This window comes from Salvelinus namaycush, chromosome 27 (assembly GCF_016432855.1).
Source record: "Salvelinus namaycush isolate Seneca chromosome 27, SaNama_1.0, whole genome shotgun sequence".
Taxonomy (NCBI): Eukaryota; Metazoa; Chordata; class Actinopteri; order Salmoniformes; family Salmonidae; genus Salvelinus; species Salvelinus namaycush.
In genome coordinates this window covers 3,306,666-3,330,884 of record NC_052333.1, presented here as the reverse complement: position 1 = coordinate 3,330,884, position 24,219 = coordinate 3,306,666, and the positions used below count along the sequence as shown (strand labels likewise).

Below are 24,219 nucleotides of genomic sequence, written 5' to 3'. Positions count from 1 at the left end.
CCTACTAACCCCGCTGAGCACTGTAACTCTAGCAGATCACTCTTACTAACCCCGCTGACTTGTAACTCTACCAGATCACTCCATACTAACCCCGCTGACCTGTAACTCTAACCAGATCACTCCTACTAACCCCGTGACCTGTAACTCTACCAGATCACTCCTACTAACCCCGCTGACCTGTAACTCTACCAGATCACTCCTACTAACCCCGCTGACCTGTAACTCTACCAGATCACTCCTACTAACCCCGCTGACCTGTAACTCTACCAGATCACTCCTACACTCCCTCACGACGCCAGGATAGCGGAGTCAATCACCACCTTCCGGAGACACCTGAAACCCCACCTCTTTAAGGAATACCTAGGATAGGATAAAGCAAGTCCTTCTGACCCCCCCCCACCCCCACCCCCCCCTTAAAAGATTTAGATGCACTATTGTAAAGTGGCTGTTCCACTGGATGTCATAAGGTGAATGCACCAATTTGTAAGTCGCTCTGGATAAGAGCGTCTGCTAAATGACTTAAATGTAAATGTAATGTAAATGTACTAACTCCGCTGACCTGTAACTCTACCAGATCACTCCTACTAACCCCGCTGACCTGTATCTCTACCAGATCACTCCTACTAACCCCGCTGACCTGTAACTCTACCAGATCACTCCTACTAACCCCGCTGACCTGTAACTCCTACCAGATCACTCCTACTAACACCGTCTGACACTGTAACTCTACCAGAGCACTCCTAACTAACCCCGCTGACACTGTAACTCTACCGAGGATCACATCCTACTAAACGCCCGCTGACCTGTAACTCTACCAGATCACTCCTACTAACCCCTCTGACACTGTAACTTCTAGCCAGATCACTCCTACTAACCCCGCTGACTCTGTAACTCTACCAGATCACATCCTTACTAACCCGCCCGCTGGACGCTGATAACTCTACCAGGATCCACTCCTACTAACCCCGCTGACCTGTAACTTCTACAGATCACTCCCTACTAAACCCGCTGACCTGTAACTCTAGATACTCCTACTACCCCGCTGACCTGTAACTCTACCGATCACTGCCTACTAACCCCGACTGACGCTGTATCTCTAAGCCAGATCACTCCTACGAACTCCCGCTGACCATGTACTTCTAGCCAGATCACATCCTAATAACCCCGCTGACACTGTATCTCTACCAAGATCACACGTTGCTACTAACCCCGCTGACCTGTAACTCTACCAGATCACTCCTACTAACCCAGCTGACCTGTATACTCTACGCAGATCACTCCTACTAACCCCGTGACCTGTAACTCTACCAGATCACTCCTACTAACCAGCTAACGCCCCTGACCCTGTAACTCTACCAGATCACTCCTACTAACCCCGCTGACCTGTAACTCTACCAGATCACTCCTACTAACCCCGCTGACCTGTAACTCTACCAGATCACTCCTACTAACCCCGCTGACCTGTAACTCTACCAGATCACTCCTACTAACCCCGCTGACCTGTAACTCTACCAGATCACTCCTACTAACCCCGCTGACCTGTAACTCTACCAGATCACTCCTACTAACCCCGCTGACCTGTAACTCTACCAGATCACTCCTACTAACCCCGCTGACCTGTAACTCTACCAGATCACTCCTACTAACCCCGCTGACCTGTAACTCTACCAGATCACTCTACTAACCCCGCTGACCTGTAACTCTACCAGATCACTCCTACTAACCCCGCTGACCTGTATCTCTACCAGATCACTCCTACTAACCCGCTGACCTGTATCTCTACCAGATCACTCCTACTAACCCCGCTGACCTGTAACTCTACCAGATCACTCCTACTAACCCCGCTGACCTGTAACTCTACCAGATCACTCCTACTAACCCCGCTGACCTGTAACTCTAGCAGATCACTCCTACTAACCCCGCTGACCTGTAACTCTACCAGATCACTCCTACTAACCCCGCTGACCTGTAACTCTACCAGATCACTCCTACTATCCCCGCTGACCTGTAACTCTACCAGATCACTCCTACTAACCCCGCTAACCTGTAACTCTACCAGATCACTCCTACTAATCCCGCTGACCTGTAACTCTACAGATCACTCCTACGTCCCGCTGACCTGTAACTCTAGCAGATCACTCTTACTAACCCCGCTGACCTGTAACTCTACCAGATCACTCCTACTAACCCCGCTGACCTGTAACTCTAGCAGATCACTCCTACTAACCCCGCTGACCTGTAACTCTACCAGATCACTCCTACTAACCCCGCTGACCTGTAACTCTACCAGATCACTCCTACTAACCCCGCTGACCTGTATCTCTACCAGATCACTCTTACTAACCCCGCTGACCTGTAACTCTACCAGATCACTCCTACTAACCCCGCTGACCTGTAACTCTACCAGATCACTCCTACTAACCCCGCTGACCTGTAACTCTACCAGATCACTCCTACTAACCCCGCTGACCTGTAACTCTACCAGATCACTCCTACTAACCCCGCTGACCTGTAACTCTAGCAGATCACTCCTACTAACCCCGCTGACCTGTAACTCTACCAGATCACTCCTACTAACCCCGCTGACCTGTAACTCTAGCAGATCACTCCTACTAACCCCGCTGACCTGTAACTCTACCAGATCACTCCTACTATTCCCGCTGACCTGTAACTCTACAGATCACTCCTACTAACCCCTCTGACCTGTAACTCTAGCAGATCACTCCTACTAAACCCTCTGACCTGTAACTCTAGCAGATCACTCCTACTAACCCCGCTGACCTGTATCTCTACCAGATCACTCCTACTAAACCCGCTGACCTGTAACTCTAGCAGATCACTCCTACTAACCCCGCTGACCTGTAACTCTACCAGATCACTCTTACTAACCCCGCTGACCTGTAACTCTACCAGATCACTCCTACTAAACCCTCTGACCTGTAACTCTAGCAGATCACTCTTACTAACCCCGCTGACCTGTAACTCTACCAGATCACTCCTACTAACCCCGCTGACCTGTAACTCTACCAGATCACTCCTACTAACCCCGCTGACCTGTAACTCTACCAGATCACTCCTACTAACCCCTCTGACCTGTAACTCTACCAGATCAGTCCTCCACTGCTGAGTCCGGGATGGGCGAGGGAGAGATCCAGCCTGATTATCATCTGTCTTTCTCTCTGACAAGACACTGACTCTGTCAGTTCGTTCATTTTGGTACAGCCTTCTCTGATTATCAGCTGTTGTCAAACACACATGGGTCTGAAGACGATTCTCTTTCTCAATAGCATGCAGTGAATTGTACTATATGAAAAGCCGAAAAGAGTATGACATCCTGGCATTTAAAGCATACTACATTTTTTATTTCACATACTATAAAACGTTACATTTTTCCCATAATGCCTGCTATTTACAACGCAAGTATGGGTATTCGGACACGGCCTGTGGGTCTCTCTATCTCTCCATCTCCCATCTCCATCTATCTCTCTATTCAATTCAATTCAAGGGGCTTTATTTTGCATGGGAAACATGTGTTAACATTGCCAAAGCAAGTGAGGTAGATAATATACGAAACTGAAATAAACAATAAAAATTAACAGTAAACATTACACATACAGAAGTTTCAAAACAATAAAGACATTACAAATGTCATATTATGTATATATACAGTGTTGTAACAATGTACAAATGGTTAAAGTACACAAGGGAATATAAATAAGCATAAATATGGGTTGTATTACAATGGTGTTTGTTCTTCACTGGTTGCCCTTTTCTTGTGGCAACAGGTCACAAATCTTGCTGCTGTGATGACACACTGTGGAATTTCACCCAGTAGATATGGGAGTATATCAAAATTGGGTTTGTTTTCGAATTCTTTGTGTATCTGTGTAATCTGAGGGAAATATGTGTCTCTAAGGTCATACATTTGGCAGGAGGTTAAGAAGGGCAGCTCAGTTTCTACCTCATTTTGTGGGCAGTGTGCACATAGCCTGTCTTCTCCTGAAAGCCATGTCTGCCTACGGCGGCCTTTCTCAATAGCAAGGCTATGCTCACTGAGTCTGTACATAGTCAAAGCTTTCCTTAAGTTTGGGTCAGTCACAGTGGTCAGGTATTCTGCCACTGTGTACTCTCTGTTTAGGGCCAAATAGCATTCTAGTTTGCTCAGTTTTTTTGTTAATTCTTAATTATTTTTGTGTCAAGTAATAATCTTTTTGTTTTCTCATGATTTGGTTGTGTCTAATTGTGTTGCTGTCTTGGGGCTCTGTGAGGTCTGTTTGTGTTGGTGAACAGAGCTCCAGGACCAGCTTGCTTAGGGGGGACTCTTCTCCATGTTCATCTCTCTGTAGGTGATGGCTTTGTTAATGAAGGTTTGGGAATCGCTTCCTTTTAGGTGGTTGTAGAATTTAACGGCTCTTTTCTGGATTTTGGATCTCCCTTCATCTATCTCTCTCCATCTCCCTTCATCTCTCTCTCTCCATCTCCCTTCATCTCTCTCTCTCCATCTCCCTTCATCTCTCTCTCTCCATCTCCCTTCATCTATCTCCCTTCATATACCTCTATCTCTCTACCTCCACCACTTTCCCTCTCTCCTCTCATCCATCCCTCTTTTTCTGTCCCTCCCTCCCTCCCTCCCTCCCTCCCTCCCTCCCTCCCTCCCTCTCTCTCTTTCTCCGCCCTACAAGGGTTTCTGTCCTTCAGTTGTGATTTTAAATGGAGATCTTGACTCTCTGTGGTCACTAAAGAGCCCATGCCACTCGTAAGAGAAGGGGTCGTGAACCCTGATGTCCCGGCTTTAGTCCCATCCTGATCCCACATACTTCCTTGTCTACCTAATCATCCCTAGCCTCCACACGGCTCATTCTACCCCTGCAAGTCTTTCTCAGGTCGTTGCTATAATGAGATTATAATGATCATGTATCTCTCTCTCTCCCCCCGTAGGTCCAGGCCCCCCAGCAGATCAGACGGTGGTTATAGAGGAGTTTAGGTTCCTCTCTCAGAAGCTCTTTGTCTCTGTGTCTGTGTTCGCTGGACTGGGGATTCTACTGGGGATAGTGTGTCTCACATTCAACATCTACAACAGCAATGTCAGGTACCCAAAGACCTGTGTGCGCGTGTGCGTGTGTGTGTGCGCGTGTGCGTGTGTGCGTGCGCGTGTGTGCGTGTGCATACAGCATTTGTTCTCTCCCATTTTCTAAGCGTGTTTGAAATGTGTGAAATACAGTGATTCTGAGAATATTTATTTTGATCCTGTGTCCATCACAGATATATCCAATATTCCACTTCTTGACACATCCTGTACATCATTCATTCAGCTTGACTCTTACCAAGGATATTCACATGTTGGTGTGTGATCTTGACAGTTAATATCTGTATATCAGTCATTCAGCTTGACTCTTACCAAGGATATTCACATGTTGGTGTGTGATCTTGACAGTTAATATCTGTATATCAGTCATTCAGCTTGACTCTTACCAAGGATATTCACATGTCGGTGTGTGATCTTGACAGTTAATATCTGTATATCAGTCATTCAGCGTGACTCTTACCAAGGATATTCACATGTCGGTGTGTGATCTTGACAGTTAAATATCTGTATATCAGTCATTCAGCGTGTTAACAAGGATATTCACATGTCAGTGTGTGATCTTGACAGTTAATATCTGTATATCAGTCATTCAGCGTGACTCTTACCAAGGATATTCACATGTCGGTGTGTGATCTTGACAGTTAAATATCTGTATATCAGTCATTCAGCGTGACTCTTAACAAGGATATTCACATGTTGGTGTGTGAGCTTGACAGTTAAATCCCCAAATTAATTTTCATTTGTGACAGACAGCTAATATCCTCCTGCACTATGTGTCAGTCTGGGTTCTCTGCATGCTGAATGGCTCACAGACATTCTGTAGACAGAGATAGTGTTCATGTGTGTGTGTGCATGTGTGTAGAGGGAGATAGAGAGCCTGATGGCCGGAAAAATCTGTGTGTGTGTGTGTGTGTGTGTGTGTGTGTGTGTGTGTGTGTGTGTGTGTGTGTGTGTGTGTGTGTGTGTGTGTGTGTGTATGACAGGTACATCCAGAACTCCCAGCCATACCTGAACAACATGACGGCAGTGGGGTGTATGATGGCTCTGGCTGCTGTCTTCCCTCTGGGCCTCGACGGACACCACATACACAGGAAGCAGTTCCCCGTGGTCTGCCAGGTACACAGGAAGTACACAGGAAGTGGAGCCATACCACTAAAGCATTGTGGGGGATCGAGTTTTATGGGTACAGGAAAGCTCTGGGCTGAAGTGTTTCCCCTGGTAAAGATCCTAACCTTAAAAAATAGTACGGATAATGCTAAACTGACCCAAGATCTTCACTTTACATCTACTGCTAAAGGGAAGTGGATCCTACCACTGAGGCATTATGGGGGATAGAGTTTTATGGGTGTGTTAGAATTCTTGTACGAAGACAGTTGAGGTCATATGAATAACTGCCAAATGAGAACATGACTTTAAAAAGGAATTATTCTTTAATAACTATTATATTTAACACATTAATACATTTGAAAATAATTGTTTTTATCCCCCACAAGTTATGTAAAGGATTTATTATTGTTTAATAGATGCCTAGATACAATGAATTATTATTGTTTAATAGATGCCTAGATAAAATGAATTATTATTGTTTAATAGATGTATTTTCTTTCCCCTATTCCCCGGCCAGTTCCGTCTGTGGCTGCTTGGCCTGGGCTTCAGCCTGGCGTACGGTTCTATGTTCACTAAGATCTGGTGGGTCCACACCGTCTTCACCAAGAAGGATGACAAGAAGGAAAAGAGGAAGGTAAATAAAAAGGAGAATAACTGGCTTTCACTTTAGCGTCATCCCAGTCAAGGGCACTCTTCTCTTCGTCTGTCCTCATAGGAGAACCCTTGTAGGTTGTAGATAGCGCCTTGTATATGCACTGAAAATGATGTATTTCCCCAACGTGATATTATCATTCCACATTTACTCTCTCTCTACTCCCGTTCTTTCTCTCTGGCCCAGTCCTGTTCTGTAGTCGGCCCCCTTGGAGAGATCAAGATAGCACTCCCTGTCGCATAGCCCCACCGTTGAACCCTTCCAATTGGACCCACCGGTGAAGGGCCTCCCCCAGTCAGATGACTCCCTTCCACCCCTTCCTTCCTTCCTCCTTACTAATTCAGTACTTTTGACCAGGGCCCACTGAGTGTCCCGTAAGGCTCTGATCAAAATTGTACTGCACTGTGTAGTTTCTAGGGTGCCATTGGGGACACAGACAGAAGGCCGGGGAGAGGCGTTCCACCCATTAAACATTGAGATGTTCCAGCGAGCGCCACGGCCACCAAGCGATACTCTCTGTTATTGTTGTGATGTTGATTTCCTTTGTTAACCCCCCCCCCCCCCCCCCCGACAATGAGGTGTGGCTGTTTTTTTTTTGGGGGGGGGGGGGGGGGTATTGCGTAAGATCTTTCTCGTTAGAACATTTGAGATCTAACGATCCTCTTTTTTTATTCTGTAAAAGAGGGAGATACCTAGTCAGTTGTACAACACTGGCAGGAAGCCAGGAGGAAAGAGGGAGATACCTAGTCAGTTGTACAACACTGGGAGGAAACCAGGAGGAAAGAGGGAGATACCTAGTCAGTTGTACAACACTGGGAGGAAACCAGGAGGAAAGAGGGAGATACCTAGTCAGTTGTACAACACTGGAGGAAACCAGGAGGAAAGAGGGAGATACCTAGTCAGTTGTACAACACTGGGAGGAAACCAGGAGGAAAGAGGGAGATACCTAGTCAGTTGTACAACACTGGGAGGAAACCAGGAGGAAAGAGGGAGATACCTAGTCAGTTGTACAACACTGGGAGGAAACCAGGAGGAAAGAGGGAGATACCTAGTCAGTTGTACAACACTGGGAGGAAACCAGGAGGAAAGAGGGAGATACCTAGTCAGTTGTACAACTGAATGTCTTCAACTGAAATGTGTCTTCCTGCATTTAACCCAACCCCTCTGAATCAGAGAGGTGCGGGGGAGCTTCCTTAATCGACATCCACGTTAGGGGATCCTCGACGCTTGCCAAGTCGCATACATTTCCACAGTATCTAGATATGAGGCATGTTTAACCTTTTACTGCAGTGGGCTAAATCAGGGTCCCACAGAGTGTTTCTTGGTAGTCTTAAACAAATCTACTTTGAAACTAAAGTATACACCCGTATACACACATAGTTATGGGCTTAAAATAAGAAGACATCTGTACCATGTCAGATATAGAGTTAAAATGTATTACATTTTGAGTTTGAATCCCAATATTACACTTTATATTCATCACAGAAGACTGAAATATAACACAACCCGCTTGACATAGAAACACCAATCCGTAGGTTTGTAAGAAATAATATTTATTAATGATTCAATTATGAAAAATATGAAGAACATTCCACCCATGAGGCCAATAGAGGGCGATTTGGTCATTTGACTGTAGGAAAAGTTTAAATGTACTTCTACCTTAGTGTTTTTCAACTGATTTACTGATATATCTACTATATAGAAGATAGTGTAGACTATACCTCGGGACAATAGACGGTGAATAGTAGGTTCATCCCAATTGGCACTCTATTCCCCTTTATGGTGCACTACATTTGACCAGGGCCTATAGGGAATAGGGTGCACTACATTTGACCAGGACCCACAGGGAATAGGGTGCACTACATTTGACCAGGACCCACAGGGAATAGGGTGCACTACATTTGACCAGGACCCACAGGGAATAGGGTGCACTACATTTGACCAGGGCCCACAGGGAATAGGGTGCACTACATTTGACCAGGGCCCACAGGGAATAGGTTGCACTACATTTGACCAGGGCCCATAGGGAATAGGGTGCACTACATTTGACCAGGGCCTATAGGGAATAGGGTGCACTACATTTGACCAGGGCCTATAGGGAATAGGGTGCACTACATTTGACCAGGGCCTATAGGGAATAGGGTGCACTACATTTGACCAGGGCCTGTAGGGAATAGGGTGCACTACATTTGACCAGGGCCCACAGGGAATAGGGTGCACTACATTTGACCAGGGCCCATAGGGAATAGGTTGCACTACATTTGACCAGGGCCCATAGGGAATAGGTTGCACTACATTTGACCAGGGCCCATAGGGAATAGGGTGCACTACATTTGACCAGGGCCTATAGGGAATAGGGTGCACTACATTTGACCAGGGCCTATAGGGAATAGGGTGCACTACATTTGACCAGGGCCTATAGGGAATAGGGTGCACTACATTTGACCAGGGCCCACAGGGAATAGGGTGCACTACATTTGACCAGGGCCCATAGGGAATAGGGTGCACTACATTTGACCAGGGCCCACAGGGAATAGGGTGCACTACATTTGACCAGGGCCCACAGGGAATAGGGTGCACTACATTTGACCAGGGCCCACAGGGAATAGGGTGCACTACATTTGACCAGGGCCCACAGGGAATAGGGTGCACTACATTTGACCAGGGCCCACAGGGAATAGGGTGCACTACATTTGACCAGGGCCCACAGGGAATAGAGTGCACTACATTTGACCAGGGCCCATAGGGAATAGGGTGCACTACATTTGACCAGGGCCCATAGGGAATAGGGTGCACTACATTTGACCAGGGCCCATTGGGAATAGGGTGCCATTTGGGATGCAGGTTCTTTATCTTTCTGCTTACTATGAGGAGAATAGATGGAATTCGCTACAAAACATTAATCCTCTGGGATAATGCACCAAAATCAATGAATTACAGTGCCGCTATTGGTCCGTTGTCTTTCCTACAGTGACGCTATTGGTCCGTTGTCTTTCCTCGCTTTTTTTCTGTTCCTTTCAAACAGTTACATAAAAGAGGATTATTACCCATCCATTTTTTGTCAATGAGCGCTGCTCGTTGGGATTCGATTTGATATGGACCCTCTGTTTCAATGTTTACGGCCCAACCAGACGCTTCGGGGGCAGATTGAATTGGTCTCTTAGATAAGCATCATTGTTTTCTCTTCAAGCTCAGGCTCCGGTCGATTTACGTCATGGTTAATCCCTCACAGGCAAACCAAACCGATGCAGGTCTGGGCCATGATCCCCTGTATTCATCCACCCCAGTAGTGTACTGACTATATCCTGGTCAACAGTAGTGTACTGACTATATATCCATGGTCAACAGTAGTGTACTGACTATATCCTGGTCAACAGTAGTGTACTGACTATATCCTGGTCAACAGTAGTGTACTGACTATATATCCTGGTCAACAGTAGTGTACTGACTATATCCCTGGTCAACAGTAGTGTACTGACTATATCCCTGGTCAACAGTAGTGTACTGACTATATATCCCTGGTCAACAGTAGTGTACTGACTATTTCCCTGGTCAACAGTAGTGTACTGACTATATATCCCTGGTCAACAGTAGTGTACTGACTATATCCTGGTCAACAGTAGTATACTGACTATATATCCCTGGTCAACAGTAGTGTACTGACTATATATCCCTGGTCAACAGTAGTGTACTGACTATATCCTGGTCAACAGTAGTGTACTGACTATATCCTGGTCAACAGTAGTATACTGACTATATATCCCTGGTCAACAGTAGTGTACTGACTATATATCCCTGGTCAACAGTAGTGTACTGACTATATATCCTGGTCAACAGTAGTGTACTGACTATATCCCTGGTCAACAGTAGTGTACTGACTATATATCCCTGGTCAACAGTAGTGTACTGACTATATCCTGGTTAACAGTAGTGTACTGACTATATCCTGGTTAACAGTAGTGTACTGACTATATCCCCTAGAGGGGTAGAGGGGTGGTCTAGAGGGGTAGAGGGATGTTCTAGAGGGATGGTCTAGAGGGGTAGAGGGGTGGTCTAGAGGGGTAGAGGGGTGGTCTAGAGGGATGGTCTAGAGGGGTAGAGGGATGTTCTAGAGGGGTGGTCTAGAGGGGTCGAGGGATGGTCTAGAGGGGTGGTCTAGAGGGGTCGAGGGATGGTCTAGAGGATAGTCTAGAGGGGTCGAGGGATGGTCTAGAGAGGTAGAGGGATGGTCTAGAGGGATGGCCTAGAGGGATGGTCTAGAGGGGTAGAGGGATGGTCTAGAGGGGTAGAGGGATGGTCTAGAGGGGTAGAGGGATGTTCGAGAGGGGTGGTCTAGAGGGGTTGAGGGATGTTCTAGAGGGGTGGTCTAGAGGGGTCGAGGGATGGTCTAGAGGATAGTCTAGAGGGGTCGAGGGATGGTCTAGAGAGGTAGAGGGATGGTCTAGAGGGATGGCCTAGAGGGATGGTCTAAAGGGGTAGAGGGATGGTCTAGAGGGGTAGAGGGGTGGTCTAGAGGGGTAGAGGGGTGGTCTAGAGGGGTAGAGGGATGGTCTAGAGGGGTAGAGGGGTGGTCTAGAGGGGTAGAGGGATGTTCTAGAGGGGTAGAGGGGTGGTCTAGAGAGGTAGAGGGATGGTCTAGAGGGGGTAGAGGGATGTTCTAGAGGGATGGCCTAGAGGGGTAGAGGGGTGGTCTAGAGGGGTAGAGGGATGTTCTAGAGGGGTAGAGGGATGTTCTAGAGGGGTAGAGGGATGTTCTAGAGGGGGTAGAGGGATGGTCTAGAGGGATGGTCTAGAGGGGTAGAGGGATGGTCTAGAGGGGTAGAGGGATGGTCTAGAGGGGTAGAGGGATGTTCTAGAGGGGGTAGAGGGATGGTCTAGAGGGATGTTCTAGAGGGGGTAGAGGGATGGTCTAGAGGGGTAGAGGGATGGTCTAGAGGGGTAGAGGGATGTTCTAGAGGGGTAGAGGGATGGTCTAGAGGGGTAGAGGGGTGGTCTAGAGAGGTAGAGGGATGGTCTAGAGGGGCAGAGGGGTGGTCTAGAGGGGTAGAGGGGTGGTCTAGAGAGGTAGAGGGATGGTCTAGAGGGGGTAGAGGGATGTTCTAGAGGGATTGTCTAGAGGGGTAGAGGGGTGGTCTAGAGGGGTAGAGGGATGGTCTAGAGGGATAGAGGGGTGGTCTAGAGGGGTAGAGGGGTGGTCTAGAGGGATGGTCTAGAGGGGTGGTCTAGAGGGGTAGAGGGATGGTCTAGAGGGGTAGAGGGATGGTCTAGAGGGGTAGAGGGATGTTCTAGAGGGATGGTCTAGAGGGGTAGAGGGGTGGTCTAGAGGGGTAGAGGGATGGTCTAGAGGGGTAGAGGGATGGTCTAGAGGGATTGTCGAGAGGGGTAGAGGGATGGTCTAGAGGGGTAGAGGGATGTTCTAAAGGGGTAGAGGGATGGTCTAGAGGGGTAGAGGGATGGTCTAGAGGGGTAGAGGGATGGTCTAGAGGGGTAGAGGGATGGTCTAGAGGGGTTGAGGGATGGTCTAGAGGGATGGTCTAGAGGGGTAGAGGGGTGGTCTAGAGGGGTAGAGGGATGGTCTAGAGGGGTAGAGGGATTGTCTAGAGGGGTAGAGGGATGGTCTAGAGGGGTAGAGGGATGTTCTAGAGGGATGTCTAGAGGGGTAGAGGGATGGTCTAGAGGGATGGTCTAGAGGGGTAAAGGGATTGTCTAGAGGGGTTTCCACAGGTTTTCCCAATTTATTGTAGGGGACAGGGTGCCAAAGTAGTGCACTATACAGGGTGCCATTCGAAACACATCCTAACTGACCAGTCCTCCTATATCCCATGATTCCTTGTAGCACCTGGAGCCGTGGAAACTCTACGCCACCGTGGGGGTGCTGCTGGTCATCGACGTCCTGTCACTCATGATCTGGCAAATAGTGGATCCTCTTCACGTCACGGTGGAGGTATAATTTAGATTTAACTCCAAACTATTAAGATAGTACTATGAAGGAATAAACAAAACAAATTGTGAATCTATAAAAATCATGATGAAATATAATGTGTACATGGATATAGTGCAGTAGTCTTGAGATAACATTATTCCTCTGTTCTCCTATAGTGCAGTAACCATTGAGATAACATTATTCCTCTGTTCTGCTATAGTGCAGTAGTCTTGAGATAACATTATTCCTCTGTTCTGCTATAGTGCAGTAGTCTTGAGAACATTATTCCTCTGTTCTCCTATAGTGCAGTAGTCTTGAGAACATTATTCCTCTGTTCTCCTATAGTGCAGTAGTCTTGAGATACCATTATTCCTCTGTTCTGCTATAGTGCAGTAGTCTTGAGAACATTATTCCTCTGTTCTCCTATAGTGCAGTAGTCTTGAGATAACATTATTCCTCTGTTCTGCTATAGTGCAGTAGTCTTGAGATAACATTATTCCTCTGTTCTGCTATAGTGCAGTAGTCTTGAGATAACATTATTCCTCTGTTCTCCTATAGTGCAGTAGTCTTGAGATAACATTATTCCTCTGTTCTGCTATAGTGCAGTAGTCTTGAGATAACATTATTCCTCTGTTCTCCTATAGTGCAGTAGTCTTGAGATAACATTATTCCTCTGTTCTGCTATAGTGCAGTAGTCTTGAGAACATTATTCCTCTGTTCTGCTATAGTGCAGTAGTCTTGAGATAACATTATTCCTCTGTTCTGCTATAGTGCAGTAGTCTTGAGATAACATTATTCCTCTGTTCTCCTATAGTGCAGTAGTCTTGAGATAACATTATTCCTCTGTTCTGCTATAGTGCAGTAGTCTTGAGAACATTTTTCCTCTGTTCTGCTATAGTGCAGTAGTCTTGAGAACATTATTCCTCTGTTCTCCTATAGTGCAGTAGTCTTGAGATAACATTATTCCTCTGTTCTCCTATAGTGCAGTAGTCTTGAGATAACATTATTCCTCTGTTCTGCTATAGTGCAGTAGTATTGAGATAACATTATTCCTCTGTTCTGCTATAGTGCAGTAGTATTGAGATAACATTATTCCTCTGTTCTGCTATAGTGCAGTAACCATTGAGATAACATTATTCCTCTGTTCTGCTATAGTGCAGTAGTCTTGAGATAACATTATTCCTCTGTTCTGCTATAGTGCAGTAGTCTTGAGATAACATTATTCCTCTGTTCTGCTATAGTGCAGTAGTCTTGAGATAACATTATTCCTCTGTTCTCCTATAGTGCAGTAGTCTTGAGATAACATTATTCCTCTGTTCTCCTATAGTGCAGTAGTCTTGAGATAACATTATTCCTCTGTTCTCCTATAGTGCAGTAGTCTTGAGATAACATTATTCCTCTGTTCTCCTATAGTGCAGTAGTCTTGAGATAACATTATTCCTCTGTTCTGCTATAGTGCAGTAGTCTTGAGAACATTATTCCTCTGTTCTCCTATAGTGCAGTAGTCTTGAGAACATTATTCCTCTGTTCTCCTATAGTGCAGTAGTCTTGAGATAACATTATTCCTCTGTTCTGCTATAGTGCAGTAGTCTTGAGAACATTATTCCTCTGTTCTCCTATAGTGCAGTAGTCTTGAGATAACATTATTCCTCTGTTCTGCTATAGTGCAGTAGTCTTGAGATAACATTATTCCTCTGTTCTGCTATAGTGCAGTAGTCTTGAGATAACATTATTCCTCTGTTCTCCTATAGTGCAGTAGTCTTGAGATAACATTATTCCTCTGTTCTGCTATAGTGCAGTAGTCTTGAGATAACATTATTCCTCTGTTCTCCTATAGTGCAGTAGTCTTGAGATAACATTATTCCTCTGTTCTGCTATAGTGCAGTAGTCTTGAGAACATTATTCCTCTGTTCTGCTATAGTGCAGTAGTCTTGAGATAACAGTATTCCTCTGTTCTCCTATAGTGCAGTAGTCTTGAGAACATTATTCCTCTGTTCTGCTATAGTGCAGTAGTCTTGAGATAACATTATTCCTCTGTTCTCCTATAGTGCAGTAGTCTTGAGAACATTATTCCTCTGTTCTGCTATAGTGCAGTAGTCTTGAGAACATTATTCCTCTGTTCTCCTATAGTGCAGTAGTCTTGAGATAACATTATTCCTCTATTCTCCTATAGTGCAGTAGTCTTGAGAACATTATTCCTCTGTTCTCCTATAGTGCAGTAGTCTTGAGATAACATTATTCCTCTGGTCTGCTATAGTGCAGTAGTCTTGAGAACATTATTCCTCTGTTCTGCTATAGTGCAGTAGTCTTGAGAACATTATTCCTCTGTTCTCCTATAGTGCAGTAGTCTTGAGATAACATTATTCCTCTGTTCTGCTATAGTGCAGTAGTCTTGAGAACATTATTCCTCTGTTCTCCTATAGTGCAGTAGTCTTGAGAACATTATTCCTCTGTTCTCCTATAGTGCAGTAGTCTTGAGAACATTATTCCTCTGTTCTCCTATAGTGCAGTAGTCTTGAGAACATTATTCCTCTGTTCTCCTATAGTGCAGTAGTCTTGAGATAACATTATTCCTCTGTTTGTTTGAGTAGAAGTTTGTGAGATAACATTATTCCTCTGTTCTGCTATAGTGCAGTAGTCTTGAGATAACATTATTCCTCTGTTCTCCTATAGTGCAGTAGTCTTGAGAACATTATTCCTCTGTTTGTTTGAGTAGAAGTTTGTGAGAGAACATTATTCCTCTGTTCTCCTATAGTGCAGTAGTCTTGAGATAACATTATTCCTCTGTTTGTTTGAGTAGAAGTTTGTGAGAGAACATTATTCTTCTGTTCTCCTATAGTGCAGTAGTCTTGAGATAACATTATTCCTCTGTTTGTCTGAGTAGAAGTTTGTGAGAGAGGCCCCTAAAGGAGATCTGGATGTTCTGGTTCAACCGCTGCTGGAACACTGCAGCTCAGACAAGATGAACACTTGGCTTGGTAAGGAGACGGGAAGGAGGGAGGGAGGGAGAGAGGGAGGGAGGGAGTAAGAGTGGCGGGGAGAGAGGAAGGGTTGGTAAGGAAAAAGGGAGGGAGGGAGGGAGGGAGGGAGGGAGGGGGAGAGAGAGAGAGAGAGAATGAGGGAGGGAGGGAGAGAGGGAGGCTTGGTAAGGAGAGAGGGAGGGAGAGAGAGAGGGAGGCTTGGTAAGGAGAGAGAGAGAGAGGGGGAAGGAGGGAGGGAGAGAGAGAGGGAGGCTTGGTAAGGAGAAAGAGAGGGAGGGAGGGAGGGAGGGAGGGAGGGAGGGAGGGAGGGAGGGAGGGAGGGAGGCTTGGTAAGGAGAGAGGGAGGGAGAGAGAGAGGGAGGCTTGGTAAGGAGAGAGAGAGAGAGGGGGAGGGAGGGAGGGAGGCTTTGTAAGGAGAGAGGGAGAGAGAGAGAGGAAGAGAGAGAGGGAGGGAGAGAGAGGAATGGAGGGAGGCTTGGTAAGGCGAGAGGGAGAGAGAGAGAGAGAGAGGGGGGAGAGAGAGAGAGAGAGAGAGAGAGAGAGAGAGAGAGAGAGAGAGAGAGAGAGAGAGAGAGAGAGAGAGGGGAGAGAGAGAGAGAGAGAGAGAGAGAGAGAGAGAGAGAGAGAGAGAGAGAGAGAGAGAGAGAGAGAGAGAGAGAGAGAGAGAGAGAGAGAGAGAGAGAGAGAGAGAGAGAGAGAGAGAGAGAGAGAGAGAGAGAGAGAGAGAGAGAGAGAGAGAGAGAGAGAGAGAGAGAGAAATGGAGGGAGGGATAGAGGGAGGCTTGGTAAGGAGAGAGGGAAAGAGAGAGAGAGAGAGGGAGGCTTGGTAAGGAGAGAGGGAGGGAGAGAGAGAGGGAGGCTTGGTAAGGAGAGAGAGAGAGAGAGAGAGAGGGAGGGAGGGAGGGAGGGAGAGAGAGAGAGAGAGAGGAATGGAGGGAGGCTTGGTAAGGAGAGCGGGAGAGAGAGAGAGAGAGAGAGAGGGAGGGAGGGAGGCTTTGTAAGGAGAGAGGGCTCAGCCTCTGTACTTCAAATACATTAAATCCATCTGTTAATCATCTTACCTTTAACATGAGGCCTGAGTTTGAGGCTACTGCCAGTGAATATTAAAAACCTAGTGAACACATTCTCTCTCTCTCTCTCCCTCCCTCCCTCCGTAGGGGTGGTGTATGGTTATAAGGGCTTGCTGCTGCTCCTGGGGATTTTCTTGGCTTATGAGACCAAGTCTATATCTACAGAGAAGATCAATGACCACCGCGCTGTGGGCATGGCCATCTACAACGTCTCAGTAAGTATTTCTCTCTGTGTGTGTGTGTGTGTGTGTGTGTGTGTGTGTGTGTGTGTGTGTGTGTGTGTGTGTGTGTGTGTGTGTGTGTGTGTGTGTGTGTGTGTGTGTGTGTGTGTGTGTGTGTGTGTGTGTGGGTGCGTTGTAGTCATTGGCAGTATTTCTGTGTGTGTGTGTGTGTGTGTGTGTGTGTGTGTGTGTGTGTGTGTGTGTGTGTGTGTGTGTGTGTGTGTGTGTGTGTGTGCGTGCGCTGTAGTCATGGACAGTATTTCTGTATTTAGTCATGTGTATGACACTGGGCTAAACTATACTGTATTTTGTAACAAGATAAGTTCAAGAGATGTAATTTGTATTTTCAAAATTATTTTCAATACCATTTTTTATAGCGGTTCACAATTTTGTGGCCCCCTTTCACCTTGCATTGGTATCAGAAGTCTGATGGCACTATGGTGTGATAAGAGCGTCCACTAAATTAACTAAATATAATAGTATATGTAAAAATTTACATTTGCAAAGCATGCTGAGTATTATTCTAATGAGCTCCACCCTGAAACAAAGCCAATAATAATACCCAGTGTGCTTTGCAGTTCATTTTGTATGTTAATTTTCACATGCTGTATGTGACTCGTTTCAGAAAACTAGGTTTCACATCTTCTTCGTTTTCTGGAACATGGGAACTTTCAACTGTCGATAGATATACAGTTGAAGTCGGAAGTTTACATACACCTTAGCCAAATATATTTAAACTCAGTTTTTCACCATTCCTGACATTTAATCCTAGTAAAAATTCCCTGTCTTAGGTCAGTTAGGATCACCACTTTATTTTAAGAATGTGAAATGTCAGAATAATAGTAGAGAGAATGATTTATTTCAGCTTTTATTTCTTTCATCACATTCCCAATGGGTCATACACTCAATTAGTATTTGGTAGCATTGCCTTTAAATCGTTTAACTTGGGCCAAACGTTTCGGGTAGCCTTCCACAAGCTTCCCACAATAAGTTGGGTGAATTTTGGCCCATTCCTCCTGACAGAGCTGGTGTCACTGAGTCAGGTTTGTAGGCCTCCTTGCTCGCACACACTTTTTCGGTTCTTCCCACAAAGTTTCTTTAGGATTGAGGTCAGGGCTTTGTGATGGCCACTCCAATACCTTGACTCTGTTGTCCCTAAGCCATTTTGCCACAACTTTGGAAGTATGCTTGGGGTCATTGTCCATTTGGAAGATCCATTTGCGACCAAGCTTTAACTTTCTGAATGATGTCTTGAGATGTTGCTTCAATATATCCACATAATTGTCCTGCCTCATGATGCCATCTATTTTGTGAAGTGCACCAGTCTCTTCTGCAGAAAAGCACCCCCACAACATGATGCTGCCACCCGCGTGCTTCACGGTTGGGATGTGGGCCTTCGGTTTGCAAGCCTCCTCCTTTTTCCTCCAAACATAACGATGGTCATTATGGCCAAACAGTTCTATTTTTGTTTCATCAGACCACAGGACATTTCTCCAAAAAGTACGATCTTTGTCTCCATGTGCAGTTGCAAACCGTAGTCTGGCTTTTTTATGGCGGTTTTGGAGCAGTGGCTTCTTCTTTGCTGAGAGGCCTTTCAGGTTGTGTCGATATAGGACTCGTTTTACTGTGGATATAGATACTTTTGTACCCGTTTCCTCCAGCATCTTCACAAGATCCTTTGCTGTTGTTCTGGGATTGATTTGCACTTTTCGCACCAAAGTACGTTCATTTCTAGGAGACAGAACGCGTCTCCTTCCTGAGCGGTATAACGGCTGCGTGGTCCCATAGTGTTTATACTTGCGTACTATTGTTTGTACAGATGAATGTGGTACCTTCAGGTGTTTGGAAATTGCTCCCAAGGATGAACCAGACTTGTGGAGGTCTACAAAAAAAAATCTGAGGTTTTGGCTGATTTCTTTTGATTTTCCCATGATGTCAAGCAACGAGGCACTGAGTTTGAAGGTAGGCCTTGAAATACATCCACAGGTACACCTCCAATTGACTCAAATGATGTCAATTAGCCTATCAGAAGCTTCTTAAGCCATGACATCTTTTTCTGGAATTTTCCAAACTGTTTAAAGGCACAGTCAACTTAGGGTATGTAAACTTCTGACCCACTGGAATTGTGATTTATAAGTGATTTATAAGTTCATTATAAGTGAAACAATCTGTAAACAATTGTTGGAAAAATTATTTGTGTCATGCACAAAGTAGACGTCCTAACCGACTTGCCAAAACTATAGTTTGTTATCAAAATATTTGTGGAGTGGTTGAAAAACGAGTTTTAATGACTCCAACCTAAGTGTATGTAAACACACAATATCAACTGTAGCTGGTAAATTCGCTCTGCCTATCTACTCCATTTTCAGAGCATTCTCGTCTGAGTGTGCCAGAGCGCAGAACAACTGACAAATTTACGAACACTCAACACACGTTGAATATGGCCGGTGTCAGTAAACGTTGCCAAAAAATTGTAATTAAACGTTTTCCAGCAGCACAGTTGCAGTCACCAACACTCTGGATAACATAAAAACAGACTAACCAGCTCTGCTAGGGTGAGTAAAATGGTCAGAGTGAGCTGTTCTCTCATATGTGTCTGGAAGTAGCTAGCAAGCTATCCAACGTTAGCCAGTTAGCTTCGGTGCTTGACTTGTTAGGTCAGGACGCTCGGATCAACTCTACTCCTCAGCTAAAGGGTCAGCACTCTGAACACTCCGAGAGCGAAACTAGACAAGCAAATGTAGCTAGAATAGACAACCAAATGGCTCGGCGATACGAATAATAAGATTATACATGTAACGTTAGCTAGTGAGCCAGCCAGCTAACGTTAGCTAGCTACAGTAGGTAAACAATGAACCATAGTCCCAACTCTTAACGTTACTACCCTGCATGAATCTGCAGGTTGCTAACCAACCAGGTTCAATGTTAGCTAGCTAACATTAGGCTATAGCTAGCCAAGCAAATGGCTCTGAGATACAAATGATAAGATCATACACTCATTTCTGTCAAAATTAGAACGTGTAATATCTAAAAATGTAGCTAGCTAGACTCTCTTACCCATATACATCATTCATGGATGGACGCGTCTCCCGTCGGATGCCATGGTTGCCCTTAGTTTGAAGATGTAATCCAGAGACAGGTGTTTTCTCCATGAGCTATCATACTCAAATTCTACTGATTTCAAAACTCGGTCCTCCAGATAGTGGAGAGCATCACTTATGCGGTTTTACTACACGACAGGATTACCTAGACATACTGACCAGCTCAAATAGACAGAAGCGTGCTATATGGCAGACTCAATTGAATCTAAACTCATTTCTCGGCATGTCCAGCCCACTCATTATCTCAGCCAATCATGGCTAGCGGGAAGGTTGCTCGCTTTCTCTGTGGCTCAACCAACTAGGCTCGTAATTTAACAATTGTATTCGTATTTACAGATGGCATACAAGTTTGTTATTAAGGCACCTGAAAGTTCACATGATCCAGAAGGCATTTCTGCAACAAACAAAAAATAATTTTGATCAAATAAAAAAGTTTATGTTCAAATGGCTCTCCTGTGAAGTAGTGACCCGTGACATATGCCTAGTTTCCTGAAACGGGTCACATATGGACTTGATCTTTTACCAAATAGGGCTTTGGGCAGCAGGTAGCCTAGTGGTTAGAGCGTTGGGCCAGTAACCGAAAGGTTGCTGGATCGAATCCCCGAGCTGACAAGGTAAAAATCTGTCATTCTGCCCCTGAACAAGGCAGGTAACCCACTGTTCCCCGGGCACCGTGGATGTTGATTAAGGCAGCCCCACGCACCTCTCTGTTTCAGAGGGGTTGGGTTAAATGCAGAAGACATGGTTGAACAACTGACTATCTGACTACCCTATACCATCCCTACCTTGCCACGACACGACTGATTGGCTCAAGGAAAGAAATTCAAAAAATGTACTTTTAACAATGCACACCTGTTAATTGACATGCATTCCAGGTAACTACCTCATAAAGCTGGCAGAGAGAATACCAAGAGTGTGAAAAGCTGTCATCAAGGCAAAGGGTCGCTACTTTGAGTAATCAACATTTTTTTATATATTTTGATTTGTGTAACACATTTTTGGTTACTACATGATTCCATGTGTGTTATTTCATAGTGTTGATGTCTTCACTATTATTCTACAACGTAGAAAATAGTCAAAATAAAGAAAAACCCTTGAATGCGTGGGTGTGTCCAAACTTTTGACTGGTACTGTATATATTTACATTTTGGTCATTTAGCAGCAGGGCCATGCACACACCTTTTGGGGGGGGGCCTGTGCTCAAACAAAAAAGAGAAACCGCATAAAATAAATCCCAGCATCTGCGGTGGCAGACTAGTTGAGCTATTATTACAAGAAGAGAGCAGCATAATCTGATGAGAAAATTATTTTAGCAAAAAATGATTTTGAACTGTAATAAATGCTACAGTTATGAACAATGACTAACACAATGTCAGTGGAAATAGAAGCCTTACTGTATCCAAGCCAATTCCATTTGTTGCCACTATCTAGTAACCCAGTGGTTTTTAAACTTTTTGACCCTCGACCCCCAAAAAAGGTGTGGACCCCAGCGCAAACTAGGTAATAACGGGTAACCGGGATCCCAGGACTGTTCCGGGACCCCTCTTCACATTTCCCAAATTAGTTTTTGACAAGAGTCTGGAAATTACAAAACAAAATCCCCCAATGTCACGTTAATGCAATTCCACAGAATACACAACATGTGCAGCAGCAGATTGGCAGAAAACAAAATAGCACATTATCCAAACAGGTTGTTGGATGGATGCCTTTTAGTCTAGCATATTAACTTCACACAAAGTTGGCATCAATTCAAAGTACACAGCATAATTGACACTGCCGGACTGAACACGCAGGGGAGCCTGCAGGGATTTTGGGCCCCATGAAAAGATATCACATTGAGCACCACCACCACAGGCCCACACCAACCCTGCCTGTAACCACACACCTCCAGAAGCCAATCGACCCATTCACAGCTTTAAATAACTCTACCTTTGCAGGCTTGCAACTCTTGTAGTCCAATATTTACTGTACGATATTTACTGACAGTGAGCTGTGAAAATATAACACTGTGCAGACATGCATGCAACATTCTGCATACAGTGGAATTCACTATTTGATGCAAGACTGATACCCTCTATAAGAAATGTGCTAAAGGCCATCTTTTACTGTCACGTTCTTTTTATTTATTTTTTATTTTTATTTCACCTTTATTTAACCAGGTAGGCTAGTTGAGAACAAGTTCTCATTTGCAACTGCGACCTGGCCAAGATAAAGCATAGCAGTGTGAATAGACAACACAGAGTTACACATGGAGTAAACAATAAACAAGTCAATAATATAGTAGGAAAAAAAGAAGAGAATCTTTATACAATGTGTGCAAAAGGCATGAGGAGGTAGGCAATAAATAGGCCATAGGAGTGAATAATTAAGTTCTGACCTTAGTTCCTTTGTTTTGTCTTTTGTTTTAGTATGGTCAGGGCGTGAGTTGGGTGGGTTGTCTATGTTAGTTTTTCTATGATTTTCTATTTCTGTGTTTGGCCTGATATGGTTCTCAATCAGAGGCAGCTATCAATCGTTGTCCCTGATTGGGAACCATATTTAGGTAGCCTGTTTTCTGTTGGGGTTTGTGGGTGGTTGTTTTCAGTCTTTGTGTGTCTGCACCAGACAGAACTGTTTTCGGTTTTCCGTTTTGTTTCACTTTGTTAGTTTGTATTTTGTCGTATTCATTCTTATTAAAAGTCATTATGGATACGTACCACGCTGCGCATTGGTCTTCCGATCCTTCCTACTACTCCTCATCAGAGGAGGAAGAAGAAAGCCGTTACAGGTACAGTCTAAATGTAATTATAATGGTCAAATTCTTGAATGGAAAATTATCTTAACATTAATGAATAACTTAAAATAAATATAACTTAAATATACATTAACCTCTTCAATTAAAATAAATTAACTTTATCATCTATAGAATGATATAACAAACAAAATAATAAAATCAACAGGAGATTTTTGAACTAAGGTATACATACCAACTAGAAAATAAGCATCTGTAAAAGTGGAAATGGAAAACAAAATGGAAATGAAAAGGCCTGATGGTGGCGCTAGAGGAAAGGTCAAGAGGTCACCAAATCAATAGGTTTCTTCCACTTGGGGTCTTGATTGTGCACAACACATTTTATGGCATTCCAGCCATTACTTTGAGATATATCTTGTTCTCAGTCTGTTCTCAGTCTTGTTCTCAGCCTGTGGGCATCATGTGTGTAGTGATCCAATATCCATAGCCATGCCATTTAACAGTTACCACTGGCCCTTGCTCAGCCTTACTCACCAAGAGCCCAGCGCCGAGCCTTCTTGCCAGCAAAGTCACTGATCAAGTCTTTGAAGTCCAGCTTTCTAGCTAACTGACTTTCAATGGGCAGCATGGCAAGACTGCAACGCCTGTTCTGGGACATAGTGGACCTCAAATCGTTTTTTTTAATCAGTTTTAGCTTACTGAAAACTCTCTCACTACCAGCAACAGTCACAGGCAGCGTGCAAAATATACGTAAAGCAATGCACACTTTTCCAAAAATGCTTTGCAGCTGCATCTTACAAATTGCATTCAGGAGACCAAGAGGGGACAAGTTAGGAGGGAAAGTGGCAGCATATACAGTGTTCAGGTGTCTTACTTCATTATGAAACTCAGGTGTAAGATCTCTGGAATACTTCATGATCAGTGGTTGGCACACAGAAGGGACTTTATTCTCACTAATCTGTCCAACTTCCACAACAGCAGGAAATTATGTGGAACCTAGTGTCCAAGTCACATGATGTTGTCCATAGCAGTAAAAAACACTGTGTTTTCCGAAACACCGTTTCCTCTGGCGGCTGTGTTCCTTACTAAATTGAGGTGCAACATCCATTTGCGTAGCAATCAGTGTTGCCTCAGACAGGAGAGACTCCCATCCATCTCTAAGAGCATCTCTTCCTTTAAGTACCTGCAATCAGGCCAACTGACATGTCATTCAACACAATGCTGCTCACCTCCTTCTTCAGTTGGGAGTAGGGCTGGTTCAGGGGTATGGGGAGACTGGGCTGGTTCAGGGGTATGGGGAGACTGGGCTGGTTCAGGGGTATGGGGATGGGGAGACAGGGCTGCTGA

The 24,219-nt window shown here is 44.8% G+C and overlaps 1 pseudogene; it reads left to right on the top strand.

Annotated features, from left to right (window-relative positions):
- LOC120021997 overlaps positions 1-24,219 on the top strand; it is a 142,623-nt pseudogene that overhangs the window by 97,928 nt on the left and 20,476 nt on the right.